The sequence below is a fragment of the Rosa rugosa genome, chromosome 7 (assembly GCF_958449725.1).
Source record: "Rosa rugosa chromosome 7, drRosRugo1.1, whole genome shotgun sequence".
Lineage (NCBI taxonomy): Eukaryota > Viridiplantae > Streptophyta > Magnoliopsida > Rosales > Rosaceae > Rosa > Rosa rugosa.
In genome coordinates this window covers 39779774-39793582 of record NC_084826.1, presented here as the reverse complement: position 1 = coordinate 39793582, position 13809 = coordinate 39779774, and the positions used below count along the sequence as shown (strand labels likewise).

General features: G+C 42.6%; 1 long non-coding RNA gene across 1 annotated transcript; it reads left to right on the top strand.

Moving 5' to 3' along the window:
• Positions 1 to 12653: 12653 nt before the first annotated feature.
• On the top strand, positions 12654 to 13515 carry LOC133723425 (uncharacterized). The gene is made up of 2 exons (XR_009853000.1): positions 12654 to 13244; positions 13322 to 13515. It is a non-coding gene; the product is annotated as an uncharacterized LOC133723425 (long non-coding RNA).
• The last annotated feature ends 294 nt before the right edge of the window (positions 13516 to 13809 follow it).

Here is a 13809-nt window from a genome sequence, read left to right as displayed (position 1 = left end):
AAACTCTTTTCTTTGGAAAACAATTTTAGTCAAATAGTTTAAATCTTGAAATAATTTCATAATCAAAACTCAATACTGCATGCAATATTTAATTAAAATAAAAGTCCACTCACAGATTAGCCTCACAGCTATGCCTGCTGCCTGCCGGTATCCTCCTCACTCATAGGCTCACTACGTCCTGTATAAAATGGCAGCGTATAAATAATAATAGGGGAACAATTTAAATCGACAATTACTTTCTCGAAATAATAACAACTCAATTTACTCATCATTTCCCCTAAACTCGGCTTTTCCAATTTAAACTTCTTATTACTCGAAATCCAAGATTCTCAACGATTTAACTATCCCCAAATCCTCTTTTACCCTTCCTTAATTTTCTCTTCAATCCAACAAGTATACCCACCGAATTCGATTTACAACAACGAATAAAAATACTCAAAAATTTCAAAAATAACACTTTCCGATCAATAAGGGCACATCCAAACTTTCCATTATTACGATCTAAGATTTGCATCCCAGGCCGCTTATCCAACACCATTGATGGAAACATAGCTTTCAAGCCGTCACCAGAAGCATCCCACCTCGTCCTGTAGCCAAATCGACATCGGAGAGGATAAGTAGGTAGAAACCTAGAGTCTAAAAACAGTTGAAGTAAGCCTCTACCACCACTGCCCTCAAGCCAACTAGAGGTGAGGAAGGAAGAAATCCCCGCCGTCTTAATTGTAAAAACACCACCATAGCCCAACCAATTGAACGACGCCGGCCAAGCCTCTCGTATGAGAGTCAAAGAAAAGGAAAAAAAAAAAAGTACTTGATGATTCATTTGCCTACTTTTTGTTATCATTTTTTTTTTTGGAGAGTAATATTTAACCACTTTATTAATAATAAGAAGAAAAATTACAACTTATAGATGTAGAAACTACACCAAAATGAAAGATAACAAAAACAATACTAGATGCAGCAAGGCATCGGAAATAAAACCTAACAAGAATATTAAGGGATGCTATAAAGCATTTGATGAAGCACCAGGCAAAACTCGGGCTATGTAAAACAGTACCAATAGTATGGTCAACCATACTTCCATGCAATGATATGCGTCAAATAGAGGGTAACCTTCTATCAAGGTAACTGGCCGTAGTATGACCGACCTTGCTTACTCCACGCAAAATAATACATCGTGTAGAGAGCAATCTTCTACCTAAGTAGCTAAAATTCCAATTCCAAAGTGCAGCCGGAAAATGAGCCCATAAACAATCTCCTGGATCACAGATGCGAATCCAAACAGAAAACAAGGCCCAAGTAAAGGCCTATCGTCAGTAATCCAAACAGATAGAGGCCCAAGTCCACAGCTGGGCACCCAGACCTGTAATAACCTCAATCCTAGCCAATGTGTCGCCTTCCTTCGCTAGAGAAAACTCGTCCCGACTGGACGCCAAGCGCCACTTCCTACACCACTAGTCTTGACGTGGATCCCGGGAAGAGTATTAAATTAAGGAAACTAATTAACAACAAGTACTTTTATATGCATCGATTATATTAGTCCGAACAAAGATATACGAGGTGGTATGAAATTATATTATAATTTCTTACGAGTCTAATGTCATTTTTGCCTTTTACAATCTTATATCCAGTTCATCTTTTTTTCTTTTTTTTTTAATCGAAAGAAAGATTCATTCATTATCAAGGAAAGACTACATCAAGGAGTATATAGTGGCCTCATTAAACCCCCACAAGTCGGTTGAGAAGAATACCATACTCCATTTACACACAGTCAAATACTTGACTCGCTAACTAAGATTGAGTAAAGCCAATCTGGCGATATCCTCCATCAATAAATAGGGAAACGTAAGGAAAGCGCGGCTCTTGCCACAAAATAAGTAACCTTATTACACTCTCTAGGGATATAACCTTAACTACAAGACTGAAAATGACTCAAAAGTACATTTGCTTCATCAACGAGAACTCCATCCGAGCTGAGGTCATCTTGGTTAGAATTTAAGGCCGAGAAGACATTTTGGGCATCACCTTCAACTTCCAAATGTGTAAAGCTTGCTTGAATGCAAAAGTGCAAGCCATTGACAAGAGCTAAAAACTCACAGGTCAATGGACTTACAGAGCCAATACCCGGGACAACAAGCACGCCAATACAATCACCATGTTCATCCCAACACACAACACCCGTTCCACAAACTCCTTGTCCCAAATTGAGCACATCATCAACATTCAACTTGATCAATGATCACTCCTCTCATATCTAGTTTATCTTTAAAATGTCAATAAGATTTGAATTTTGAGGGTGATTTTCGAACCCAAAAACACTTTTGAACTAATAAAAAAATTTGATTATAAAAAGGTTAGTCAAAATAGAATGCGTCTATGTGAGTTATGGAACCACTTTTCAACTATTTTTGAGAAGCATTGACAAGTGCTTCATTTTTAAAAAAGTTTTTCTAAATTTGATAATTGCTTATAGCCTTATAGTTCTTTAAGAAATAAACTCAAACATATTTTAATCTCTACAATAATAATTTTACAAATAATCAACGAGAATTTATAACTCACAAGAAATATACAAGCAATGGTTTAAATTTTATTGAAAATATAAGATTTTCGTAAGGTGTGCCTATTGCCACCCCTATCATTTTTTTCGTTCACCCTACGAAATATCTGAATTATTGAAAGATTATATTATCCAAGTGCAAAATAACTAATAAGTACACTAATTTTCTAAAATTCAAATATGTAAGGAAAATCAAATACATAACTAATTAATTAAATACAAATGGACTTTTTTTTTTTTTTTTTTGAATATCCCAAATCGGGTTGCAATTTCATTCATCACCAGTCAGAACATTACACACTTTCGTTGTCATCTACAGACCGATCAAGAAGTTGTGATAGTATCCACAGTGGTACATAGACATAGTTCACTTATTAGACATCAAATGCGTAGATTACAACTTGGATCCTCCTTTGATACTATTCTAGAAGATTCGCTAGAAACACAAAAAAAAGTGCATAGCTCCCTCAGATTAGGGATTTATTGAAAATAAACTAAGCTACTAACATACTATAGGCCAAAAGCAAGCACCCGACCCTAATAGAGTACCACCCCCAAGAAAGTCAACTCAAAACCCAACAAACTTGGCTTGACCCAAGCCCAGTCTCCATCTCCTCCACATTGTAGTCGGACGTAACATCAACTTTAGCGCTGCCTAACCACGCCTCTATGACTATGGAACCACACTCTATGCCACCACGACCCGCATTGCCTCAACCCCCTTCGCCACAAAACCAAAATCACAGACCCATGCCGCCATCAATGCAGCACCTCCACAACCCATGTCACCAACATTCCAAGAAAGAAAACCAAAGTCTACCCAATCACAACGTCTTAAAGACCTCACACCGAAATCAGCCGCCAAAACCATCTTGCCATACTCCGAGCAAACAACAATCCCAAGAAAAACCATCCATGAGCAATAGCATCAAAACTTTTGTCCAGCAGCCGGTCACAACGTCGGAGGGACCAAAGGCCATTCTAGATGTCAACCACAGCCGGACGAGATCAATCTCACTGAATCCGTGAAGTCAGCCTTAAGGTCGCCATAGCGCTTAGGGTTTTGGTACAAAGCCTCGTAAGAGGATTACAAAGGCTACTTGAATTTTCATCGGATAACATTAATCTTCATCTTCTCCACCAAAATCTGAATTTATTACTTTTTTTTTGTCATTTTGTTCCCTCATTGTTAATTCGCTATTCAGTCCACAAAACTATAACACTTCATTAAAATCTTGCAATACCTTTTGTGAATACCGAAAGTAAAGACTAAAAAAAACAATATATATATATATATATATATATTCTCTTCTTCATTGCTCACCGTTTTTTAACTTACTAATATTTTGACATTGATTGAAATAGATGGATATTGAAACTGAAAGAAAAAATAAAAAAATAGAAGTAAATCAGATTATGATTTTAATAGGAAAATATAATATATTTTAGTTATTTCATTGGTATAATTAAATGAGAGATTTTCTTTAAACATTTTTTTAATTGGATATGTCATATAAGATTTTTTTTTTTTGGGGGGGGGGGGGGGGGGTGGGGAGGCTTAAGCCTTGACCATTAATGAAACCGCAGAATACATGGAGGGACAATATGCTTAAACCCCAAATTACAATAAGCATCAAGAGAACATCTTGAGATAATAACAGGAGTCTCAGCTAGACTTATGTATTATACCAAACACCAATCAGTGAAGAGTGATTTACTGGCTACTCTATTCGCTTTACAACTGTGATGACATACTGAAAATATACTGCTCACGCGGAGCCATAAGTAAATAATACTATCAGCTTTCACACTATGTTGCCACCGAAAAAACTTACCGGTAGCACTTTGTTTCATCTTACTACTAGGAGGTTGCGACCATTTGACAAAGCGATGAACTCGCCACCTACCTAGGGTAGACACGACACAAAGAGTGCACAGACCGGTATAAAGCCACATCAACCCAATCAAATAGAGGTATGAGTTTATTGAAAACAAAACAAAATTTAAAGCTAAAAAAGCAACAAAAATACCCAAACAAATAGCAACCCAGTTTGGGCCTAATACCTGAATCCAAGCCCAGACCCCATACTGATTGCTCCAGCCTATTAGCAAAAACCAGCTTTGCCCTTTCTTCCCTACCAGCGTACCACCACACACGACATAGGCAAGGAAGAAGTTATGTCTGTTCGGACGTTTACGACCATGCTACCAACCCGAGTAACATTTAGTCGATCTCTCTAGCCCAGTATCAATCTAACCTCCAGCATGTCCCATCGCCTAACCTCCCAACAACTGGCAACGCCAGCACAGTCCAACGGACTACATCCGCCACATCGTGCAATCAGAACAATCTTAACTCCTTTAATGTTTCATTGAAGTGCAAAAAGCTAACACAAGAGCTCTAACGTTTTAGCGAAAAATATTCTAACAAGAAATTATTAGCGGCAACCCAACACTTAGCAAAATTCACCAAGTACGTTTCCATGAAAACAACTTAACATAAATTGAAACTAGGTTGGGACCTCCCAACTAAAATTGTTCAAGACAAATTACAAGGTCTGGAATCACCTAGCCGCTACAATAAAAAGCAATAAAATTACAAAGGAAAGTCAGCATCGGCAGCCTCAACACTGCCTACGCTACAGAATGGCTTGTCTCATCTAACCGCTGGCCGTGGATGTTGGGACTTGGCGTGTACATAGTCCTATCAGTGTGAGTATTGGCAGCAACGAATTGAAGCCGCGAGGCTTCAGAGGCAGTCACCATCGGCGTTTGCTGCGGCTCGTCCCTAACACTCTGCGCGAACTAGTCGCTGACGGAGCAGGTGCCATGCAGATCCACACTTTGCCCATCGCCACCCTGACCTTGTGGACCTTCAGGAGCATTGGAGGATGCCATTAGCCGGGCAGCCTTATCCCAGTTAATGACGCCCTAGGACTCCAGCCAGCCAAAGTTCTCCGCGCCACCCTCCTTACGGCTTCCTTCAGCAAGTCCTTGAACTCTTAGGAATGCTTGAAGGCATCCACGGTGGTAGCACTAACCCTTTTCTTCTCCGCTTCCACCTGCTGAACACCATTGGTCTGCAACCTCTTGATTTCATCACCTTTAGCAGTAGCCTCGCGCTCCATGATTTCAATGTGCTTTGCCTTCCCGCCAACTACTCCTTCAAGCAAGCGACCTCTCAATTCAGCTCGGACACCTTGGTCTTATGCTCTAAGTCCTGGGTAACAGCGACATCCAACTTGCTCCTCGCGTCCATCAGATCCACCTCTGCCTTCGCCAGCCGGCGATCGGTGTCATTGTGCTTCTTCTTCTCCTCCGCCAGATCGTGATGAAGAGCCTTAACCTCACTTTGGAGTCGAACCTTAGCAGGGGATGGCTTTGAAGCCGCCAAAAACATCTCATTCAAACCCTCTGCCAAGTGCCCAAAGGCAGAGTAGAATGAAGATTGCTGCATAGGGGTATGATGCAACTTTCTATCCAAGCTGCCAAACTGGAGGCGCTCGCACAGGTAGAACAGAAGCTCTTGTTCATTGCCGGACAGGAAATGAGCAAACTCTACAAAGGAGTCCAAGCTAGTAGGAGGAGTCTGTCTGCTGGGGGCAACCGTCACAGGTGGTGCATCTTTTCGCGCTTGCTGGCGAATGCCAAGTGGAACTCCATCAGTGGGATCCGAACCCTCCATTGGGTCATTTTACCACCGTTTCTTCTCCAACCCACCGTCCTTGGCAAAGCCAAGTGCAACAGTGGCCCCCTCCAGCGGGAGGTTCGGCACCAATTTTTCTTCGACGGAACTCCCGCCAGCCCCAGGCTTCCCTATCACCACCGTTTTGTCTTTTTGAGGATGTTCCCCAAGCCGTGTGGCGATCACCCTTTCCTTGCCCTTCTCTTGACGGTCGCCAAGGCGCGATCCGCTAGTTTCCCCCTTGTCGGTGTTAACGTGAGTGACCAAGGGGTCTACTTAACGTTAGAGAAAGAGAGAGAGTGAGAGAGAGACACACAAGAAGTATAATGGTTCATCTCCCACTTTGGGGGAGACTACATCCACTTGAAAGTTTAACTATGTGTATTCGGCCTTGCGGCCCAAGTTGATTACAAGAGATGTAATGGGATGTGGAATAAGTAGAAAGGAGTGTCCTTTTATAGGGAAGGGAGGCTCCTTCCTTTACATGGTTTTCAATGTGGGACACAAAGTCCCTTTCTAGTCTAGAAAGCTTGTTGTGAAGGCATATTGGAGAGGAAGGGAAAATGGCTTCCCAGTGAGCTCTTGGCCGCTTCCGACTACCACGGGGTAGCTTGGACGTTGGGCTACGGGATGCATGTCGCGGTTGGGTCCTACCATGACTTGTGGGCCCCCCTAAGAGGGTGTTACATATGCTTGGTGACATAGTTATTTCTCCATACTAGTGGAGGTATCTACAAGTCCCCGAAGTCCCCAAGTAAGAGGGGCTTCTTGGTTGGGGAGTTATAAACATGATGTCATCAAGCATGAGTGACGTCCGGACGACGCCTAGACCTTACAAGTCCCTGAACTCCTTAAGCAAGAAGGGACTCTTTAACCTGCAAAACAAAGATAGAAGCACGCGCTGTAGAATGCTTGTTGTATTGCGCAACGTATGAGAGTTGCATCGATATGCGTTAGCATGTATGAATGTATGAGGCGTATGATACACGATGATGTATATGTGAATGGCGCCGAGTACGATCAGTTATGAGCTCAAGAATGCACATTGTTGTGTGAGTATACTAAGAATGAGCATATGAATTGCATAAGAAAACGAACGAGGTCGAGTTGACGAGGTTACGCCCGTGAGGTGTTAATTGCATGCAATGTTCTAAAAATCGGCCTAGGCGCTGGGCGTGGCTTCACCGTTCCGATTAGAGGCTAGGCGATCCTTCTGGGCGTTTGGCTTCTCGGCGGCCGCCTAGGTGGTATTAGGCGGCAGTAGGCGGGCTTTAGGCGCTGGGCGTTGGACGTTGGGCGCTTTGCCTTTTTTTTTTTTTTTTTTTTTTTTCAGACTTCGGCTTTGACTTCGTATGGGAATCTCAGACTCTTAGTTTCAGATTTTCTCACTCTCTCAGGCAACGTCATGGTTGGCCAAAACTCAGAAAATAAAATTGAAGAAGCAATGAAGAAGAAAGATACTGTCTTGATCGGACGATGGTGGTTCCGTCAATCAACCAATGAGAGAGAGAGACAGAGAGAGACTCATCGGAAGCGAAGAGCCCAGGCTAAAGTGGTTTGGTTTTTCTTTATTTCTTCTTATGTTTATCTAAATAGTAAATAGTTTAAATATGCTTTGCAAATAAGGTCAACACTAATTGGATGAAGATCATGCTGGTTTCAACACTAATTGAAGAAGTATCTGACGTTTGCTTTAAAGTTTAAACCAAAAGAAAGACTGATTCGGTGGGGAGAGAGAGTGGAGATAATTAAGACCAAAAGAAAAAAGAAATGTTTTTAAAGGAAAAAAAAACACACACATTAATTAACACTTATTTATTTATATAATTATATGTGTTATAAAAATAAAATTAATAAAAAAAAAGAAAACCGCCTAGTCCCCTCCTAGGCCCCGGACTACCGCCCGACTAGCGCCTAGCGTTTTTTAGAACCTTGGTTGCATGAGTGCGCTTGAAGGCAAGAGTTTGTGACTCATGAACAATGAATATGCAAACGTTTGTGTTAGATTGGTTTTCGCTTGTATTAGTGGAACGTGAAAAGAATTCGATTGTTGCAAATGACAAATGGTAGAAGAATTCAATGTTCCATTAATGTGTATTATGTAAAGGAGACATGAGTGTAAAGCTCAGGAATGCCGGGAAGGCATGAGCATAAAGCTCGAGGTTGCCGGGAAGGCAAGAGCGTGAAAGCTCGGAGGTGCCAGGAAGGGGTGAGCGTGAAGCTCGAGAGTGCCGGGGAGGCGTGAGCGTGAAGCTCGAGAGTGCCGGGGAGGTGTGAGCGTGAAAGCTCGGGGGTGCCAGGAAGGCGTGAGTGTGAAGCTCGGAGATGCCGGGAAGGCATCAGCGTGAAGCTCGGGGTTGTCGGGTAGGTAAGAGCGTGAAAGCTCGGGGGTGCCGGGAAGGCGTGACAGTGAAGCTTGGGGTTGCAGGGAAGACAAGAGCGTGAAGCTCGAGGTTGCAGGGAAGGCGTGAGCGTGAAGCTCGGGGGTGCCGGGAAGGCGTGACCGTGAAGCTTGGGGTTGCAGGGAAGGCAAGAGCGTGAAGCTCGAGGTTGCAGGGAAGGCGTGAGCGTGAAGCTCGGGGGTGCCGGGAAGGCGTGAGCGTGAAGCTCGGGGGTGCCGGAAAGGCGTGAGCGTGAAGCTCGGGGGTGCCGGGAAGGCATGAGCGTGAAGCTCGGGGGTGACGAGAAGGCATGAGCGTGAAGCTCGGGGGTGACGAGAATGAGCGTGAAGCTCGGAGGTGCAGGGAAGGCGTGAGCATGAAGCTCGAGGTTGCCGGGAAGGCAAGAGCGTGAAAGCTCGGGGATGCCATGAGGCATGAACGGGTAGCTCAAAGGTGATGCCATGAGTCATGAGCGTAACCGTTTGCTAATTATGCTACGCTGTATGTACAAGTCCCCGAAGTCCCCAGTCAAGGAGAGTTTTCTTGCGGGGTTGATACCAAAGCGTGGCTTTGTGCCGTATATCGAGCATAATTAGTGCAAGTGCGTCGTCCATCTAGAATTTTGTAGGTGCGAACGTTTTATGCCCTTTCGGGTGGGCCCCTACTAGGTCGTCGAAGGAGTCCCCCACTCCTGGCTGTAGACCTCCGTATGGTCGGAAAATTGTTTAATGAGGGGAGTTGTGTTGAAGCAGTGGGCATTAGGTAGCGAATCTAATCTTTGATACCCAAGCGTCGGGGGTTAGCTACCGGATCAATGGCTGCCATGAGCTGCATTAACTGGTCCCTTTACTCTTTTTCGGAGGAGAAATGCTTGACTGTAATGCCGCGTAGCGGTCATTAACATTATGAGGAGTTGCCTTACTGCTTGGCGGCTGGTCGTGGACCACAGACTCGTGGAGTCTAGACCCGTACAGGTCTTTTTTCCGTGGGGTGAGTTTGGCAAAATATGGTGCCCGAAGGCTAGCCAATATGTTTACATATATAGTACATGTAAAGTGTGCTAATTGTATGAACAACAAGTAAGCATGACATAGTTTTCTTAAGTGAGTGTCACATTAAATTGATTGAAGCATGGCATGTGTATAACATGTACTTATAGTAAAGTTGCTAATAACATTTTTACATTTTTGTATACATGCTTAAGGGTCATGGAGACATGTTAAGGCATGGCAATAGGCATAGTAGGCGTACTACTAAAATTGATAGATAGTGTAAAGCATGCTTAAACGTCATAGAAGCACGCAAATGCATATCAAGTGTGATGTATTATGGGCATGCTTAAAAGTAGTAAAAGCATGTTAAGGCATGACAATAGCTCTAATTGCAAGAGCGAGTATTGAGATATAGTTACTTATCTTATGCCGATTTGGAGTATGTTGGAATTGGAATTAATACAAGTACCAAATAATGTTGGAGTTGTCCAAGCATGACGCTCCATTGCATCGGCGAAGCACCATAGTAGAAGGCTAATGATTTCGTTGATTTAAACGGTGCTTGTGTCTCGTCAACATAAGATAAGGTAAATGATTAGCACTTTTGTCCATATAATTAAATTGATTAAATATGTGCAATGAAGATTTAATGTACACATATTTGAGAATGTCATGGTGGTGATTATTGTGATATTTTTGCTTCACATATATGCATGGTATTAGGTGACATGCACACACAGACATTATAAGCATGTGTAAGTATAAAGGCTTGAATTTTGATAAGCATCAGATGCTAGTATACATGACATGCATTTGCGTCAAAGCATCAGTGAATACCCTGTTACTGGAATGCTAGCAGATAATGAAATTGGTCACAAGTTACGTAATCATGCCTTCTCAGATTCTTATCAATGACCAAAACTCACAATAAAGTAGAGTTTAGTAGTGGTATTGATCAAAACAACATTTGCAAGCAATTAATCGATGTCATGCTAACAAGTTATTTGGGCACACATACTTAGATAATTACATGTTTGTAATGTGTATATGGCTTAGTTGTGTATAGCAAAAACATAAATAGCAAATAAGTTTAAGAAGCATCAAGCATGCCCTCAGAATTGTCTTATGCATGATTTAAATTGCAATGATAATGGCCGACGACGTTGTAGTCAGGTAGGGTATGTTTTACACATACATATGGCAGCTAGCTCATGGTAGCGTCAAAGGGAGTATTGACAGCTATGTTCAATGACACATACCTATGTGTGAATGAATGTAATCTAGTGTAACGTCCCATATCTTAATTTACCTGTTTACTAGTCATCTGGACGGTAAACGACAACTACTATCACTTTTTACTTTGTTTCGATACTTTTAGTGGCCGTAAAAGTTGATTTTTTGTTCGGGTCAAGATTTGAGAAAATGTTCTTCATGAAAGTTGTAGAGGACGTTAAACCGAGCGCGTGCATATGTGGTACGTAAAAATCGGAGTTCGTATACGAACGTTATGAGTGAAATGAGGAAGTTACTGCTTATGGTAAATTGGGTATAAATATTGAATTTTTACTGTGGTAGGTTTCCAAATCCGGAAACCCACCTTTCTCTCTCCTCTCCCCCGAGCTCTCTCCCTTTCCCTTTCGGTCTTCATCTTTTTCCGTTCGATTCGCCGTCGTCCAGCCACCAACCGGTGTGCAACCGGCCATCCTAGGAGCGCCTCTTCCTCCTCTACACGCTAGTGATCGTGGGTTGCGGCAATTTGGCCAGAAAACCCCAAATCGAAGCAAAAACCCCCACAGTAGCAGTTGGAGATTTTCCGGCGATTCTTCCGATTCCGGCCATCTCCGGCCACCAAACCAAGTCCATTAGGAGCGCTTCAGGCCAATTGTATTTCCCCTCAAGTTTCATGCATCAATTTGCAGTGTAGAGGGAGAATCAATCAAAAACCCGATTCTAGGGTTTTGAATTTTCTGGAAAATTTTCATCGGCCGATTTCGAGCACTTCAAGGTAAAATTGGACTTTGTTGTAGTTGAGATAAGTGTTGGGCTTGATGAGTAGGTGTTGCTGCCAAAATTTGGTGGCTATCGGAGGTGGTGGCAGGTGGCGCGTGAACCCCACGCGCCGCCACTGTTGATGACGCGTGGAGGCGCGTAGGGCTGCGTCTGACTTCGTTTTCTTAGCTTATTAAATTCGAAAATTGTTGTAGTGCATATTTATGGAGTTTGGTGAAGTTTGGATGGATACTGTGGAGGATTGAAGGAGTTTAGATTAAGGAGATGTTTCTGGTGGCTTTCTCCGGGTACCTCACACAAAATGCTATACCACCTGGGGTACTGATCCAACTCCTAAATCCTGTATCAAGAACACAGCGTTAGAGGGATAAATCGTACCGGACGGTTTACACCTCTCCGATGCCTGAGTAAGATATTAATATATATAAGTTAATTGAGTAATATGTGAGCCCCCGAAAATTTTTGTTTAATTTTTTAAGGTAATATTTTGCCAATAAGGTTTTCGTAAGGTGATTTAAGTGAAGGAATTGATTTCGGAAATTATTTCGGTGTCGTGATCACAATTTGGGCTCTATAATTTTCGTTTGGGCCAATGTTCTTCCATTTGGGCCTAGAGGATTACCAGAGCTTATGGAGATAGAGATTGTCGAAGCAAATTTGAGAAGGAGACGAGTTGGGTTGTAACAAAGTTCTGAATATTGAGTCTTAAGAAAATTGAGTTTTTAGTAATTCGATTTTTGGGCATACGACGAAGTCGACTAAACGAATAAAGAAGCGAGCTCAAAATCTGACTCGATTATTGGTCGAATTCGTCGCAGGGGTAGATTTGTCATTTCACGGACATAACTATAAATAGAACAATTGGCATTGGAAAACCCTAGAACTCACTCTCCCTCTCTTCTCAGCTGCGTTCCCTCTCTCTCCTTCTTCCCTCTGCTGCCCCCAAAGACTCCAGCTCCGGCCACCCTCTCACCACATCGCCACCACTAATCGACGCTGCACCTAAACCTGACCAAAACCCAGTTGGAATCATCGGCATGCACCGCCTCCAGCCACCGCATGCAACCACCACCGTTCCCACAGCCATGCCTAGTCGGAAATGCAACTTCCAACCACTTTCTCCCCTCACTGCCATCACAAATCGATTCGGAACAAGCCACTCACTCAAAGCCCCGAAGCTTTTGCATTGTCTGACGCCGGAAGACCACCGAACACGCCTCACGTCAAAGCCCCCGCCACTGCCTGTCTCCGATCTCTAATTTCCATTTCGAATCGAGCTACAATACCGGAATGGATACAATCATCGCTTCACGACCTCCCAAAACCCCAAACTCAGGACCTCCGGTTTCGGCCAGAGCCTCCACACGCGCCTCACGCGCCGCCGCTGGCACGTGAGCTACCCAGACACGCTGTGAGCGTCACCGGCTTACTCTTCCATCTGGTGAGCTAGATTTCGTCACACCTCTCCATAATTGAAACCTCTAGTTTGATTTGGACAGAGAACCCTAACTCTATCGTTTGAATTCCGGATTGTGTGAGGTTATGGATTTCTGCGTTCCTGGAAGTTTTGGGGAAGGAGAAGAATGTTGGGTCAGTTTCAATTGAAACGGGAAGAGGTAAGGACTATGCACAGGTTCTGTTTGGAATACGAAAGTGATTAAGGGTTGGTTACTAATGATCTGATATTTGTTAGGTGTTTACATGACTGTTGATGGTGAATTGCAGTGATTGGAATTAACTTCCAAATCTGGTAAAGAAGAATGGTAAGGTTTGGATACTTGGATTTGTTACTTGGTGAGGTTGTTAAAAATCAGCAGAATGTTGTTTGTAGTCTCGTGAATGGAAAAGTGTTAAAATGGGGATATTGATATGTTGTTGAATTTATGATGATTAAGAGTAGTTTGTTAACTATCATTCCGGATACCACGGTTGTAAGAAAAGAAGTGAGTTGGTTATTGTTAAGGAAAATGTAAATTGCTCAAGTTCATAAGAAATTGGTATCCGAAATGAAGTTATATTGGCTAATGATCATTGGGCCGAACTTAATAAGAAATTCGTTTAGTAAAGAGTTTGACGATAAAAATGGAAATTAAGGAAGCTAAGGTATACCAAGAAAATAGAAAGGTCTAATGAGTTGACCAAAATTTAATTTCGATCATAGCTTTGTCAATTTCTCCATGT